The sequence below is a fragment of the Ovis aries genome, chromosome 4 (genome assembly GCF_016772045.2).
Source record: "Ovis aries strain OAR_USU_Benz2616 breed Rambouillet chromosome 4, ARS-UI_Ramb_v3.0, whole genome shotgun sequence".
Classification (NCBI taxonomy): domain Eukaryota; kingdom Metazoa; phylum Chordata; class Mammalia; order Artiodactyla; family Bovidae; genus Ovis; species Ovis aries.
Genome location: NC_056057.1, coordinates 77,727,768 through 77,745,735, shown reverse-complemented (window position 1 = coordinate 77,745,735; position 17,968 = coordinate 77,727,768).

Genomic DNA, 17,968 nt, shown 5'->3' with positions numbered 1-17,968 from the left:
TCCAAGAGGAGGTGGGGGCGACAGAGAATGAGATGGCTGGATGGCATCACTGACTCAACGGACATGAGTTTGGGCAAACTCCAGGAGATGGTGAAGGACAGGGAAGCCTGGTGTGCTGCAGCTCATGGGGTCACAAAGAGTTGTACATGACTGAACGACTGAAAAACAAGGGCTCCAAGCCTGCATTCCGTGGTCTCATTCTCAAAGTTGTCCTTTGAAGTGGGTGTTATCCCATTTTCAGAGACAGAGAGGCCAATGTTCAGAGAGATGCGGGCCCACTTCTGCAGACATACATCTAAGTGTCTGTCTTTGATGGCAAACCTCGGGTTCAGAGCTGTTGGGGGTCCCCGGGACCTGCCTGTCTCCTCAGCATTCAATTTCCCCCTTTGCAGGAAGAGTTCTTTTCCTCAAGAACGGACGTCTTAGTGGGTGGGAGCGGTGAGGGTTTAGGCACTGTAGAACACCAGTGTGAAAATTCTGTCCCAAATCGAGTGTGCTCTTGCCACAGCACCGGAGGGTCCCTGCTTTGAGGAGGGCCCACCCCAGGGGGTCACTGAGCGTCCACGGGCTTTGCCTCTAGTCCTACAGTAAGGCAGAGAGGCAGCACCATTGTCACCTCCACGTCCCACAGGTGCTGAGACCCCGAGGGCCCGACAAGGAGGCCCACAGCTCACCGAAGGGCACAGACGTTCTGGGTTGTGCCCCAGGCCTCCTGGGGCCAGGCCATCTCCTTCCTGCCCTGGGTCTCCCCTCACACTGCTACACTTTACCAGGCATCCTCAGAGAGTGGCTTTGGATGATGCCCACAAGGGAGGAAAGTGTGAGTCCTCTGGTGGTGAGGGGGCAGCATTCAGACCCCTGCCAGGGTTTATGGATTTTGGAGGAAGCGTAAAGTGAGACTGACAACATGGCTGGGGTGCCAGAGGAATCTGAAACCTGAGGTTCCTCTCAAGGCGCCTCTGGGCAACCCCACTCACCCCTTCTGTCTTCTTGCGGACCGCTAATGTGGAGGGGGGGTGTCCACCAGGACCCAGCAGGACAGGGTGCTGAGGATGCCGGGAATGCTCTGTGAGGGTGCCCAGCCTCAGAGTACCAGGCTCCGTGGGTGCCCTGGAGAGCATTCCAGCTAGGCAGGGCTGTGGGCCATGGCCCCACTGTCTCCTCTGGGGAGCTTGGGCTGGGGATCTGGTGGGCACCCGTGTCTGTGAACAGGTTCTGAGTCTGAATTTCCAGCAGCTGAGTCTGGGCATTGGGGGAGGTCATAGAGAACAGCATATTCCCACTGGGGGCCTCCTGTTCCTGGGCAGAGGCCGGCACTGAGAGCTGGGAGCAGGGTTACAGAAACTCAATGCTTTGGGGCTGGATGGCAGAGCCAGCTGCTCGTCATTCCATTGTGTGAGATCTTAATAAGCAGGGTAATTCAGTCTGACAGCAGCTCAGGGGCAGGCGCAGCAGGCGATGGCGGGGTTGGGTGGGTGGGGAGGGGGTGCCTGTAGGAGCATGATGTCACCGGGCTCCCAGGTGGATGGGGTTTCAGGAGGGCTAATTCAGTCACATTTAACTGATGCGAATTAGAGTCCCAGAAGGGGAAGTGAGGAGCTGATGTCATGGATGCACCCGGGCCGTGAGAATCACTCTCACTGACTGTGAAGCAACTCTGAGCCCCAGTGCCCTGTCTCTGGCCACCTCCCTGTCCTGCCAGCATCACTTGCCCCCGATCCCCGTCTCCTGTGACCTCTGGGACAGCCCCTGTCAGTTGGGCCTCCCCTGTGCTTCCCTCGCAGGGCTGGTGGACAGTGATGTGCACCAGTCCATGTTGCAGTCAGGAAATGGTGGGGTTGCCTGGAGATTCTGCAAAGACACCTTGAGAAAGGGCACGTGCTGCTCCTCTGCGGCCATAAGCACAAAGGACTAGGGCCAGGATGGGGGAGTTGCAAGGAGACAGGCTGAAGCAAACATTCTGTGGACCACTGTTCATCTGAAGCAAACTCCAAATAAGTGCTCTTCTACCCCAAGGCTGCCTCTCCCCACCATCCTGTGCATGTGGGTGAGATGAGTAGCTTTTGCCCATGGTGGGATTCAAGCCTTGGGTGGTAGGCAGCCAGAATACCCCAAACAGCCCTTCTGACAGCAAAACGTGGGATGTGTGTTTGAGTTCAGCTTCCCTCCTGCCTCAGTGGTCAGCCCTTCCCTGACAGTAATAAGGAACAATGACTCTGCTGCTGCAGCTCCTGTACTGTGTGTCAGGGCTTTATTTTAGCCTCATAGCAACCCTCGAGGTAGGTCTGTTAGCCCCATTATACAAGGATTAAGTACTATCCAAGGTCACTGCTGGGTTTCCCTGGTGGCTCAGCAGTAAAGAATCTGCCTACAATGCAGGAGACCTGAGTTCGATCCTTGGGTCAGGAAGATCCCCTGGAGAAGGGAATGGCTGCCCACTCCAGTATTTTTGCCTGGAAAATTCCATGGATATAGGAGCCTGGTAAGCTATAGTCCCTGGGATTGCAAAGAGTTGGACACAGCTGAGCAACTAACTCACACACAGTTACTGGTAGGAAATAGCTGGGATTGAAGCCAGCTACTCCATTAGACTGAAGATCTAAGCCCCTGAAGCTTTTACTCTTTCTGCCTCCACCTCAGCCCAGACCTTTGCCTAGCCGACCCAAGACCACTGGACAGTCTGGTTCAGGACCCTGGACAGTGACCCAGACACGTGTTTGGCACCACGGGGGGCTGGAGGTATGGACTTTCAAGACCTGGGGGCTTCTCTCTGTCCTTTGATTACTTCCTCAGGGCTTTTGGCTCCTTCCTAACACCTGGGCTCCCAGAGAGAGCTTTCCTGACCACTGACTAAAACAGCCTCCCCCATCCTCTTCTTAAGCTCCAACCCTCACCCTGGTCTCCACAACACCTAGAATACCAGCTCCATGGCTGTCCTGCTCACACAGTTCTGGAATACCACCCAGCACAGAGTAAACACTCAGTGGTTTTTCATTGAGTGACTGCAGGAAGGAGGCAGGAAGAAGAAAGTCCTGTCTTGCTTTCTAAGGTAGGTGAGGTGCTTTCTAAGGTAGGCTTTCTACCTGGAGAGATGCAGTGAACAAACCAAAATGCCCAAGATGACTTTAGGTTGTAATAAATGAAGGCAGAGTGATAGAGATGACAGGAGGGCCTATCAGAAGAATGACACTTGCTTCAAGTCTGAACCGTGTGGGGGATCAGCCATGGAAAGAGCCAAGAAAAGTGTTGAAGGCAGGACAAGAGCTTGCAAAGGTCCTGACGCAGGAACCAACTCAGCAGCTTCAAATACAGACCTTAGGTGAGTTCCCTTGGGAAGGGGTGCAGCAGGGAGGATCCTTGGGTGGCCCCTGATGTCCTCCTGGAACTCCTGAGTCACTGGTCTGGGGTTGTCAAGCCCTGCAGGTGCTCCCAGGGAGAAGCCAGGACACATGCCCAAGTCTGATTCATGGGGGCACATTGAAGGATCTGGGCGGCTGATCCTCACAAACGGCCTGTGAAAGAACCACTGCAAAGTGCAGACATTTGACTGGGGCCCTTTTCAGTACACGTGTTTCACAGCCTTTGCATCTTCCTTCCTGACATTGCAAGTCTTGATTTCATGAAACCAAGAGGAATCATTAGGAAAACAGGATTATGCTGGCTGAAGCACTGCTGTCCGGCTGAGTCGTGACAGTTGCCAAAAAAGAAGACTCCTCCACTCTTTGCTAACTGCTTTACAAGAAAGGAGTCTATGAAATGTGCTTTTGAAGACAACTATGGCCATGGCCATGGGGAGTGAAGGCAGTGAGGAGGAGTCCCCCCCGCCCTGTCGCCCAGGCTTGGGGTGTGTCTCTGAGCTGTTGTCCCCAACCCCCCTGTTTCAGGTGTGAGTTGTTCTGGATTGATTGACAAAGATAAACCCGATCACACCCTTAGATGGCAACTTGAGGATTCAGTCCCATCAGCTGCACACAGTCCCAAGGCTCTTGTGTCTAAATTATGGGAATTTGGATTTCGCCTTGGCTGTCCACCACCAGAAATCAGGAAATCTCTGAAAAGCAAACCACACAGACTCCAGCTGTCCAGGTGTCATTTGCCAGAAATGGCTCCAGGGAGATTTTATTTACAAGAGAGTGACTGGCTCTGCAGTGTAAGACTTTGACCGGCCGCTTGCAGCTGTCCTGTGTGGCTGGGGGTGGGGGTCAGACACTGGGCGGGCGGAACCAGACCCGGCGGAACCCACCCATGAGCGGGAGGCAGGTCAGGGACCAGATGGGGCTGCGGTGAGGAGGCGGGGTGTCTGGGCAGCTGCCCTGTTCACAGGCTGCTGGCCGCGTGCTATGGGATCAGAGGAGAGCATCATGGCTGGTCCACACTGGACACCCTACTTCTTTGAGCCTCGTTTCCTCGTCAAAAGAGGGGATGGATTATAGAAGCTGCTTCTTCACTTGTTTCAGCTACATCTGCCTCTGTTCTGGCCAGGCGCGGGGGTAGTACAATTAGAGGCAGTCTGATAACCCAGACAGTGGCCCCCAGTGAGCCCTCTTTCTCTCTGGGGGTGGGGGACCTTCCTCCCTCATCCTTGCAAGTAATAAACAACTGGCCACTGTCTCCTGCTCAGGCCTTTTTGGTGCCTCAGGGCTCCAGAGTTCCTGGCCTCAGGGGCAGAGATCCCAGGAGAAGTTCTAAGAATAGCATCCTTTCCATGACTTTTACGTCCCAAGTCAGACCTGACTTTGCAGTACTAAATAAATATTAACAAAGCTGATGCTCTCTCCAGCCCAAACTTCAGTTTTTTTCTAAAATCTACATTAATGGCATCCTAACTTTCCCCTGTAGCAATCCCCTTCTTTGGACTGACTGCTAAAAAGCTGGTATCTCATAAAATAAACCCAGAAGAACTTAGGAAGCCCAGTGCAGTCTGGGATACATCATAATCTGCTAAGAAAATCTTACAAAATATCTTTCTTAGTTTCTTGAGTAGTGGAGTTTAGACTTTACACAGAGCCAAACTTAAAATCTGTTGCTATTTTGTATTATTTAACAAAAAGCCTACCCTCCCTATTAAGGATGATTTAAATATTCATTCTCTTCAGAGTTTTCTGCTTTCAGGAAACATAACAGACAAATGGTGCCAATTTGATTAGATTATTTTGCTTCAAATCCCGAGGGCTCCCGATGCCCTTTGGAGGAAATTTCAGCCCTGAAGAGGGCTCTCACTATGCAGTCTTGCCTTTTACCAAGCTGTCCACCCCACTCCACCCAGAACCTTCTCCCTTGAAAGGAGGTCAGCTTCTCCAAGGCCTCTCTCAAGTGTCCGCAGAGACCACGGGGCAGGGTTGGAGCTATGGCTGAACTCCAGTCTTTTCAGAATGCCTTGTGGTCTTCCTAGACCCCAGGATTAGTTGTGAGGGGCTTCCATCTCTTAGTCCCTTCCCTGGATCAAGAAGGCTATCTCGAGTGTTTTCTCATTTGCCTCCTGAATTTTGAGGAGGTGTGAAGCCTTCTGCTCACCTCCCTTTAGATGATAGAACTGTTTCTCTGCAGCAGACAAAGGTGTCCCATTTCTGCTTGTCTGTTCTCTGGCCCCCTGGTCTCGGCACCACCTTGCACGAGGACCTGGGGAGCTGGCACCTCTGGCTGCTCTTCCCCCCTGCATCCTTGCATGTAATAACCTCTCAGAATGGGAGCAGGGGGACCTCTCTGTTCCTCTCCCTGCTGAATCATCAGGTCAGACCTGCCTCGTGCTCTGCACCCGCCTCCCACTTCCCTCCTCACTCCTTCCTCCCTTGCCCCAAGATTCAAGTCCCTGTTTGGGATTTTCTACTTGGAAAAAGGTAGTGTTGGGAGCACACAGAAGTGATAAATGACATGCTGAAAGCTGGAGTGTGCCGGGCATGAGGGGAGCACCATCTGCACTGCTTCTCTCATCCCACTCCCATCATGTCTCAGATGGGACGTCATTGTCCCATGTGAAGAAGAGGAAATGGGGGCTCAGAGGGAAAGTCCCATGCCCAAGTGGCAGGGCCAATGCATGGCAGGGCTGTGATGGGAGGCCTGGTCTGTCAGACTGGGAATTACTTTGCTGCACTGGGATCTCAGCAGAGGGAGTTGGATGCTTTCCCTATTGATACCTTCATAGCTCTTGACAGCTTTCAAAAACTCTCCCTTGTGTCCCCACATTGGATCTTAACCTAAACTGATTGGCGGACAAAATTAGCATACCATCCCCAAGTTGAGGGGCAAGCCCACGAGACAGTGGCTCGTCCAGTCCTGCATGTATGGCCGTGGGATAGCTTTCCTGATTAGAGGTGTGTTAGGGCCCCCAGGAACCTGGGACCGAGGAGTGTGACTGGCACAGGCAGAAGCTGCGTGCTGATGGAGGGGGAACCCCACAGTCAAGGCGGTGCCTGGGCACACCAGACAGAAGGAGCATGAAGTTGACTGCACAAGGTGAAAGGCCAGTACAGAGGTGGAGTCCAGGCAGCAGAAACAGGGCCATCACAGAGCTAGAGGGTGGGCTTGCACGCCCTGACTCCTTAAACAAGGACCTCTGGTTTCCCGTCACACGGCCCGGGTTCTGAGAAACACTGGGGTGACCACAGTCAGAGGAAGGAGCCAGGCAGAGCATGATGGGGAGGGGCGGCCAAGGGCGGGAGACAAAGCTGTGTATGTGAGATGGCCCCCAGGTGTGGCACCCTCTCTTCAGTCCTGGGGGCTCGGAGCCTGACCTCTTGGCAGGGTCCCTGGCTGGCTCTGTGGTGACCTCCCCTGGGTCATGTGGACATGCATCCCCCCATCACTGTGAGGGGCCGTGAGGGAAGGGCTGGGGCTGCAGATGTGGGTTGGGGTGAGGGTCTTGAGGTCAGTCCTCACTGGTCAGCGGGTGTAACCCTGGGCCCTTCCCGGACGTTTCAGAAATGACTTTCCCAGAGTCAAACAATCAAGTTAAAAGCAGGAGTGGCCACTCTCACGCACCGCTGAGTGGAACTGTTCTCTATATAAGAACCCTCTTTTCCCTGCTCTCCTCTGCATGGCTGGGCTCGAACCTGGGGCAGCAACCCAACAGGCCTTGTCCTCAAGTGCCCTGTCCAAACTGAGTCCAAATCGGGTCTCAGGAGTACTCTGGCTGGCAGAAGACAAAGCTGCTTTTACTCTTGTAAAATTCTGCAGCTTGGAACGGGGCATGTGTAAGGCTGTAAACATTGCTAAGGTCAGAAGTTTTTGACAATGGGTTGTTGGCCAGTAGGCATCACTGAGGTCCCCTGGGCTGGGCAAGAGTAGGGGTGTTAACTTTTGAGTTTGGGGGCACACAGGCCACATGAGTTTCTTCAAAACCAGAAGGCAGGTGGGATCCTTGGGATTCTTTCTGTCTTAGAAACTTTGAACTGATGCAGTTTGAAATCTGGGATGAAACCAAAGAAGTTGGCAAAATGAAGGTTGGAGAAAGACCAAAGCCCGGTTGCGTTTGGTCCCCTGGATCCAGCAGTTCCTGAAGTCCATACCTGAGTGTGAAGCAGTAATTCTTATTGTCGTTTTGCTTAAGCTGATTTGAGTTGAATTTGTGTTACTTGGAACGAAAGGGGTCCTAAGGAATTCAGATACTCCTGAGAAAGTTCGCAGGATGGTGGGTGCATCCATCCTCAGGGGCCCATGCTGGAGGACAGTTTGTGAAAGGGGAGGAGATGACAGTGTTTTCTGGAGTCTGATCAAGGTGAACAGGAGATATCCTTAAGAAAAGACTGGATATCTGGCTTGTAAAGACCCTCGAAGGCAAGGAATACCAGCTTTTATCCATGAGTTTGCATCCCAACTAAAGTCATGCTTCTGTCATCACAGCAGAAGGTGTCTCCCTGAGACTCAGGGGGGATGAGGCAGAGCATCAGGATCTGTCAGCTGTCTTGGTGCTGCTGGGGGAGGAAGCCCTGATTCTGGTGGTCCACCTGCTCCTGCCAGCAGGATGTGCCCCCCAAATGGACTTTTAACACTTTCCAAATCATTGGGGAAAAATCTTTGAAAATGTGCAGGCTGCTTATTCTAATCCTGACAGTGACTTTCTCAGCTATTCATTGACTGATTTGGAGATGAAGAAGATAGAGAACTTGCCAGACAGAATAAACGGGAGGGTGTGCCTTTTAACCTTGACGCTTGATGGATCCATGCTCTCGAGGTGTTCTCTTCCAGAGCACATGCCTCGATCGGTTGCTGAGCTGGGGTCACCATCTGTGGACAGAGATCTGTCAACTTGGGGAAGCTTGGCTGGCAGGAGCCTAGGAGGGCTTATCCCTTCAGGTAGGCTGTGGAAAGCTGGGTTTAAGGACCTGAACACAGAGGTACAGACTCTGTAACAAATGCTTTTCATTGAAGTTTAAGTTCCCAAATAACATAACCAAAGTAATCTTGAAAATAACAATCTTGTAGCAAGTTGTCACTAGTTTCTGATTTCATACCTAGTAGAACATTCATCGGAGAAGACAATGGCACCCCCACTCCAATACTCTTGCCTGGAAATCCCATGGATGGAGGAGCCTGGTGGGCTGCAGTCCATGGGGTCGCTGAGGGTCAGGCATGACTGAGCAACTTCACTTTCACTTTCATGCATTGGAGAAGGAAATGGCAACCCACTCCAGTGTTCTTGCCTGGAGAATCCCAGGGACGGGCAAGCCTGGTGGGCTGCCGTCTATGGGGTTGCACAGAGTCGGACACGACTGAAGCGACTTAGCAGCAGCAGCAGCAGCAGCAGCAGCAGCAGTACATTCATAAAATGTGTGTTTATCCATCTATTCTTTTTCAGGTTCCTTTCCATTATAGGTTATCACAAGATACTGAGTATAGTTCCCTGTGCTACACAGTGGGTCCTTGTTGGTGATCTATTTTATATATATAGTGTTATGTATATTAATCTCAAACTCCTAATTTATCCCTCCCCACCCTTTCCCCTTTGGTAACCATAGTATATATTCTAGGTCTGTGAATCTATCTCTGTTTCAAGTTTCTCTTTCTCGACTTGGTTTATGAGTAAAGGAGGCCCTGTCAGCCAAATGATCACCGTATGTAAGCTCACAGAAGTGGAAGCGAGGAGGGGAGAGCACACACCTGTGGCAGACACACGTTAAAGCAGCCTTGGGTGCACGGGGCCAACAGCACCCTGACCTGGGGCAGGTGGGAGCTTGTCAGCATCCTGAGGAATGCCTCCAGCTGATGACTATCCACCCGAAAGTATTAGTTGAGAATGGTCACTGGAGGATAAAGCTGGACAGAGGGAGACAAATACCAAGCCTGTTGAGACAAATGACCCATCCCAGTGTGGGGTGAGGATGGAGGTAATGGTGGGGTTTCACAGAGAGTCCCCCAGTGACAACATCACAGTCAGCAGAGGTGGAACACTGCTCATCAAGGGGTCTGGAGGAGAGACTAGGCATCAGCTGTGGGCATGTGGAGTGTGAGATGTAGATAAGTCAACCCGTGGGTAGGGGTGCTGCAAGGGGAATACACGAGTCTGATTTCTGACTTCTGTGGAGCGGTCTCTATCCTGCCTTCTCTGCCTCTCCCTCAAGAGAACTGTTGGTGAAAAAATTAATCAATAGTCAATCTAAGAAAGAGATGGAAAAACTTATTTGAGCCAACCTGAGCTTTATAACCCTGGAGATGGTCTTTCAGAGGGCTCTGAGCACTGTTCTGAAGTGGGAAAGGGGGCGGCCAGGATAGACGTGACTGACAAAGGGGTACGTACAATCAAGCACACATCTTGGTGGAAGGTTGCTGCTATTATCCAGAAACAGGTATCTTAATTAGTGGCCTCGAGGCTCTTCTAAGTATAGGAAGAGGCAGGAAACTAGGTTTATAAAAATTGCTCCTGAAAATATCTGACTATCTGAGGACCAGTTTTTTCCCCCAGTTTTCTCAGTGCACGAAGTGCCTCATCCCGGTCTTTGCCCCAGACTCCTTTCAGGGTGTATTGTAAGTCAGTGACTGCAGTGTTAATGATCTGGTTCTTGTCGAGCTGAATGGTGGGTACCGTTCTTTGTTTTACAGTCCCTTCCCCTTTGACCTTAATTACGACCAAGGTTTGGGAGGCGTTCTGTGGCCAAGCTGTCCCACAGTGCTTAGAATGTTCATTCCTAGGTTCCCTCTTGTTGCTTTCCCCATATCTGTAGTTTTTACACTGTTTTCAATCACTGATCTTACAGAACTATATATTTGATCAATCACTTCAAATCACCTAATCATCTGTGACTCTGTCACACATTTGATAATGCAAGGAACTAATCTTATAAAATGCCAGAATACAAGTGATACAGCTCGTAACAATGTATCATAAACATTAGGGCTTCCGAGGTGGTGCTAGTGGTAAGGAATCCACCTGTGAAGGCAGAAGACACGATAGATGTGGGTTTGATCCCTGGGCTGGGTAGAAGGAAATGGCAACCCACTCCAGTATTCTTGCCTGGAGAATCCCGTGGACAGAGGAGCCTGGCCAGTGTCTCCCCAGGTCATCTGACCAGCCTCTTCTGCAGCAGTCACTGTCTTTGTGGGAAATGGCTCATTGACATTGTATGTAGAGTTCATCAAAGATGCCTGCGTGTACAAGATGAATGGTGGGTCATGATGACCCATGACAGGACTGAGAAAGGGGTTATTGCTTAGGGAGTCAAAAAGCCGTCAGAAAATTGAAGAAAATGAAGTAAAGTTGATCTTTATGGTTGAGCAGGCATCTCTGTCATTGTGCAGGGGTGGGGTGAGAGGGAAGGGAGGTGGCCTACAGTGGGCAGAGAAAAGCTTTATGTTTCCATTTTTCTTGTCCTGCCTCAAAATATGACTTTTTATTTAATCAAAGCTGATTCAGATCTTCAGTGACCTACTAAGCTCTATGCCGACCCCCTAGAGTAGCACTGTTATTGAGATGTAATTCATTTGCCAATATACCTTGTAGTTACCCATTTGTATTGGACATTCAGTGTTTTTTAGTATAGTCACAGCATTGTACAACCATCATGACAATCTTTTTTTAGAACATTTTTGTCACACCCGCCTCTCTGCCAAAAAAAGGCCATTATCCATTAGCAAACACTGTCCATTCCCCAGTATGGCGCTTCTAAATATTGATGATTCTTATTTTTTAAGCCTATCTGTAAACCCTTTAATGATTAAAGAACCACATGGAATTTGTTTTTGTGTAACCAGTCTATCAGAAGTATTCAAAAACAGCTTGTATATGAATGAGGCATTCTTTTAAATTGGAAAGATTAAAAAAATATGACCCAAGGATTGTGCATCTTTTAGAAAGGATGACCCCTTTGCATTTCTGTGCTATTTGTATGGCTGATGCAGTATTTTTCAAATCTTGAGAAACTGGTGGGAGGCTATGCAGATAAGTGATGATTGCTTTTTTCTTTCTTGGCTATATTTTTCTAGCATCTGCTGTAAACAAAACAGAGAAAAGAGCCTTTCTAAACCTGGTGCAAATATCTCAAATTCAAAGAAGCCAATGATGGAAAATGTAATATCGAAGTTCAGATTATTATAAATACATGGCATAAATCACATCTGCTCATTAAACTTAATTCCAAGGAATAATAGCAAAAGCAAAGAGATATTGGAAACTCTCTTGGGAGAAATAAAGTAGTCGACAAATTCTTGGTTTTAACTGTTTTCTATCATGAGGATGCTTTGTCTTATTTTGGCCTAGTGTGTAGGGACCCAGACTACACACGTTGTAGCTCAAGGATCACAACAGAAACCTCTTCCAACACATCCATTCCAGAATCAAGAAATAGGTACTGGTGCCCTGGGACCTCCAGTGGTTTGTGGCAGGACTTACCCAAAGCAAGAAGCCATAATGTATCAGTTTAAACCAGTAAGAATTAGGTACCAACTAGGATAGACCTGTCATCTTATTTATTTATTTTGCTGTCAAAGCAAGAGACTTTATTGGGAAGGGGCGACTGAGTGGAGAGCAGGAGGGGGAAGGGACCCAGGAGGAATGCCCTGTCTCATGGCTCACAATCTCGGATTTTACAGTGAGGAAATTAGTTTCCAGGCTGTCTCTGGCCAGTCCTTCTGACTCAGGGTCTTTCTTGGAGATGCATGCATTGCTCATCAAGATGGATTCTAGAGAGGTGGGTCCTAGGAGGTTGGTAGGACAAGTGGCATCTTCTTTTGACCTTTCCTGAATTCTTCTGGTTGGTGGTGGCTTGTTAGTTCCATGTTCCTTACCAGGACCTCCTCTCGTAAAGTAACTCATGCAAATGGTTACTGTGGTGCCTGGCCAGGGTGGGCAGTTTGAGTCAGTGTTTCCCCTGTGTCTGGACTAACTGAGGCTCAGGTTCTTTGCGTCTCAGTGCAGAAGGAATTCAGTGAGAGGCAAAGTGATAGGCAAGAAGTAAATTTATTGGTACAGGACATTTGTCAGAGATGCATGTGGGCAAGCAAGAGAGTTCTGCCTAGACTTGTCATTTTAAACATTAAGGCTAAGGAATGTTTTGTCAAATGCAATCTTATGTGGGCCAACAATAAGAGGCAATTAGGGCAGAATAGTTCTGATGGGGCCTTGGGGGCTGTCCCTCTCCCTTGGTACAGTTGTGCCAACTTGGTTACACGAGTCCTGAGAACGTCTTGTGGACGTCCATTGCTCCCCTGTGCCCATCTTGAGCATGGGAGCCATGCTCTCGGTGTGATCACTGGTTTGCTTGTTTCTCTTTCCTTCTCAAACATGGAATCCCTGAACAGAATGATTCTATCTCTCATGGAACTGTTTGTCTCAATGTATGACCTCAGGAAAGATAAACTTAGCTCTTCCACCTGCCAGGTACTGTTCAAAGTACTAGAGATACAGCCCTGAGGAAAGTGGTTGTCTTATGCTCATGGGGCTGACCTGTGGGGTGGGATGTACAGAAGGATAATAATCAAATAAGGAAACAGCTAAGTGACAAGTGGAGAAAATGCGACAGAGGAAAGAGGAGAGGCAGTGTCAGGGCAGCTGGAGTGGCTAAATTTGCTGGCTTACCCAAGGCAGTTAGAGAAGGCATCTCTAATAAAGTGACATTGCATAGATGCATTACAAAAAAAAATAAGAGAGGAGGACTTCCCTCGTGGTACAATGGACAAGAGTCCACCTGCCAGTGCAGGGGACCTGGGATCGATCCCTGGTCTGGGAAGATTCCATGCGTTGCAGAGCAATGAAAGCCTGTGTGCTACCACTACAGAAGCCCATGTGCTCTGAGGTCTGTGAGTCACAACTACTGAGCCCGTGTGCTGAGACTACTACACGCCTAGAGCCCAGGTTCCAAAATAAGAGAAGCCACTGCAACCAGAAGCCTGTGCACTGCAGCTAGAGAGCAGCCCCTGCTCACTGCAGCTAGAGAAAGCCCACATGCGCAGCAACCAAAACCCAACATAACAAAAAAATTTAAAAAAAGCAGTAAGGGAGAAATTGTGTGTATCCGGGAGCTTAAATGCAACGGTCCCGAGGCAGAAGCCTGGATGGTGAATTAGAAGAACAGCCATGAGGCCAGCATGGAGCAGCGCTGAATCAGAGTTAGGAGATGTGAACAGAACCGTCCCAGTGAGCCAGATTACACAGGGCTCTGCAGGCGTCGTACGGGTTTGGGATAGGGCACTAGAGTAGACGAGGAAGGGCTCACTCTGTTGAAAATACACAGTAGAAGACTGAGCATAGCAGCAGAGACCAGTCAGGATGCTTCTGCAGGAATCCAGGTCAGATGGTGTACCCATCCTTCATCAGGCCTCTCAGCTCCACGGTTTTCATCACCTAGGTTCAAATCACTTACAATCCACTGACTATAACTTCCAAATATTTCCAGAACCTGTCTGTGTCTCATCACTTCCTCTGCTCCTAAGGGTCTAAGGTACCCTCACAGCTGATCTCATTATTGCTTCCTGGCCTCAGCCCTCCCTTTAGTCTCCCCTTGACACAGCCACCAGTGGATCTTCTGAAATGTAAGTCAGGGGAGTGATGTCATTGAATATGGCAGATTAAGGATTCTTAGAACTCTGTTCCTCCACTAAAACAACAATGAAGCTGGAAAAAAAAAAAGCTATAGGCATCAACTTTTTCATATTCTAGAGTCTAATAAAAGTTTACAACAACCAGGAGACTGTTTTATGATGGAAGAAGCTCCTAGATTTCAGCATGAGAGCATCATCATGGCATTTTAACTCACCCACCTACAACCTTCCAGTTCCCAGCTCCATAGTGGCTATGGGGATGTTGACCTGTATTCCTAATGTGACTGGCTGGTTCCAGAGGAGGCAGTATAGACCTTGGTCTTAAATGCGTATGATTGTGTGTCTGTCGGGTGGTTCCCTGAGGGATTGGTCAGGGGCTCTTGTTTTCACTTCCCTTGGAATTTTCCTAGGGCTAAAGTAGTCTTCTGGATGGCATTTATCAGAAGTATTTAAAGGCAGATATGCTAGCTAGAGGGCCTCCCACGTGGCTCAGTGGGTAAAGAATCTGCCTGCAGTGCAGGAGATGCAAGAGATGTGGGTTCTATCCCTGGGTCAGGAGGATCCTTTGGAGAAGGAAATGGCAACCCACTCCAGTATGCTTGCCTGGGGAATCCCACGGACAGAGGAGCTTGGTGGGCTACAGGAGCAGGGGCTGCAAAGAATCAGACAAGACTGAAGAGACTTAGCATGCATACTAGCTACAGGGCTCCCCAGGGGTCTCAGTGGGTAAGAAAAAAATCTGTCTGCAATGCAGGAGATGCAAGAGAAGTGTGTTCAATCCCCGGGTTGGGAAAATACCCTGGAGAAGGGCATGGCAAACCACTCCAATATGGACAGAGGAGCCTGGTGGGCTACAGTCCATAGACTTGCAAGAGAGTCAGACACGACTGAAGTGACTGTGCGTGTACCTACCTGCTTTGAGGCAGAGGATAGCACATGGACAAGCAGCAGATAGACTGGAAGCCTTAGGAAGAGGATGGGTAAGGATATAAAGGAGGCAGTAAGGCTTCACAAAGCTTCCACATATTTTAGAGAATATAGGAGGCTACGTGGGTGCCCAGGGCTGAATGTATGCTCAGAGAAGACGAGAGAAGACCCTACATTTTATCTCTGGCTGATCTTTAGGTTCTGCTCAAGCTGGAAATAAATGCTAAGGCAGAGTTGTGAATGGCAAAAGCATTGGAAGATTGCCCAAACACATAGCCTATGTGCAAAGACTGGGAGAGTATGTCATTATGCTGGCTTCAGGCATTTAAGGGAACGCTGTTAAATCACTAGCTGACCACTAAACTAACAGAAGTGGGATTTAGTGATCACCATGACAAAGAACAGTTGTTACAGATAGAGTTTAGAAGTGTTATTCAACAAGCAACTGCAACCCACAAAAAGCAGCAAACAACAAACCCTCATGAGAAGGGGATTCTGTTTTTAGGAGTTACCACATTATAATATTTAAAATGTCTGATTATCAACAAAAAGTTGTAATCTGTGCAAAGAAACAAGAATGCATAACCCAGTCTTTGGAAAAACAGAATAAGAGAAATTTTCCCTGAGGAAGTCCAGGTATTGGATTTACTATAAAAGACTTTAGATCAGTGATCTTGAATCCGCTCAATGAGCTAAAGGGAACCATAGACCAATAACTAAAGGAAACCATGAAAATGATGTCTACACAAGTAGAGACTATTACCAAAGAGATAGAAAATATAAAAATAAACCAAATAGACATTTTGGAGTGGAAACTTTCAATATTGGAAAAGATAGATTCACTAATGGAGGTTATACAAATAAAAAGATGGCCAAGATATTCCATGTAAATACTAACCATAAGATATAATGAAAGGGAGAAAGGCATATGATGAAGGAAGCAGAGAGAGGAGTGTTGTGGCCAGTTGCCAAGGAACGCTGCCACCTGTAGAACTGAAGGAAGTAAGGACAAGTTTTCCCCTGGAGGCTCTCAAAGAAATGAGTCATGCTGACACCTTTTTTTTTTTTTTTTTTTTTTTTTTAAGCCCTTAAGGAAGCATTTTGGGCTCCTGACTTTTAGAACTGTGAGAGAATATATTTGTGTTGACTTAAGCTGAACCCTGGAGAAGGCAATGGCAACCCACTCCAGTACTCTTGCCTGGAAAATCCCATGGATGGAGGAGCCTGGTAGGCTGCAGTCCATGGGGTCGTGAAGAGTTGGATACGACTGAGCGATGTCACTTTCACTTTTCACTTTCATGCATTGGAGGAGGAAATGGCAACCCACTCCAGTGATCTTGCCTGGAGAATTCCAGGGATGGGGGAGCGTGGTGGGCTGCCGTCTTTGGGGTTGCACAGAGTCGGACACGACTGAAGCAACTTAGCAGCAGTAGCAGCAAGCTGAAGGCAGGAGAAGGGGGTGACAGAGAATGAAATGGTTGGATGGCGTCACTGATTCGATGGGCATGAGTTTGAGCAAACCCTGGGAGATAGTGAAGGACAGGGAAACCTGGTATGTTGCAGTTCATGGGGTGCAAAGAGCTAAACATGACTTAATGACTGAACAGCAACAAGAAGTCACTAAATTTATGATCTTTTTTTTTTTTTTTCCAGCAGCATTTGGAATCCCATACATAATCTGAGTGAAAGCAGGAAGTTTTGTCTCCCCACCCCCCACCCCCTTCTCTACAGAACTTTCAGGACTTAGAAAGTCTTCAATAAATATTTGTTGAGTGAAAGAAGTCAAGCCAGACATTATGGTCCAGATTTGGGAAGGATGGCTAAATGCGATGAGGAGAAGATGATGGAAGGACACAGGGAGAAGAACCACTGTCTACACACCAAGGAGAGAGGCCTCAGGGGAAACAAACCCTGCTGATGCCTTGATCTCCAACTTTCAGCCTTCAGAACTGTGACATAGTTCTGAAGAACTGCCTCACCTATGGGGTTTTGTTACAGCAGCCCCAGCAGACTAATGCTGGCTTTTGCCACTCTGGATCTTCCCCCGCACATCTTCCTGGGATGCCCTTTTCCTGATCTCCATGGGACTAACTCTTAGTCATTTTCCAGGACTTTGCACAGGCATTCTGAGAGGATCAGGAAACTTCTCTACACCACCTGGCTAGGCTGTCCCCTATGGGTACCATCAGCTCCTGGTGAGCCTCCGTCAAACCTCCTTCCCCATCATATCATGGTTCAGCCTCCTCCTGGACAACTGATTCCCTGGGCATCCTGCTGTCATCTGTGCCACTGGTGCTCAGAGTGGTGTCTGGGACACAGAACATGATCAGTGGATATGAGCTGAGTGTGGGAAACATCACCAGCAGCAAACCAACGTGGCAATGCAATCAATAATTATCACAGAAAGCACAATAGTCTATTTGAATCAGACCCAGCCATGACGTGGGTGCTGCCCTGAACTTTTGATGTGAATCAACTAGTAATCTCCTTGATGGTCTAGTTCACTTTTCATCCTTGACTTGACTATGACGTCAGTCAAAGATAAACAGATCCACCTTAGGGAAGATTTGTTTGAACTGAGGCAAGGAGAGATAATTTCTCCTGTTTTTGATGCCCATTGAAATGTCACATTGATTTCTTTTCAGAAAGTAAGGATGACATCATATCTTCTTGAAACAGTGTTATTTATGATTTCCAAGGAGTTTGTGAGAATTTTTTTTTTACCCAAATGGGAGAACAGCTTTTTCATGATAATACAACTTTTGGGGGGAAAAAGCATTCCTTGGCTTGTGTTTATTTTAAAATTAAAAAGGCAAAAATAGATTATAGAAGCTAAACGTCACCAGTGGCCACAGTAAGTATTTGAACCCTACTCCCTGTCTCCTGGGTGCAGACCTTTGTTACATTAGTGTCCTGATGAGCATGGGCACTGTGTGGCCATGTCCTGCCTGATCTGGGAGGCACCTTCTTGAGCTCCAGGCTTACTGGTCTGGGCTGCAGCCCCTTTGCGAGCTTCCAGCCTCACAGTGTTGTAAAACAGCCCAGCTTTTAAGTCTTGGGCTCCACTTGGAGT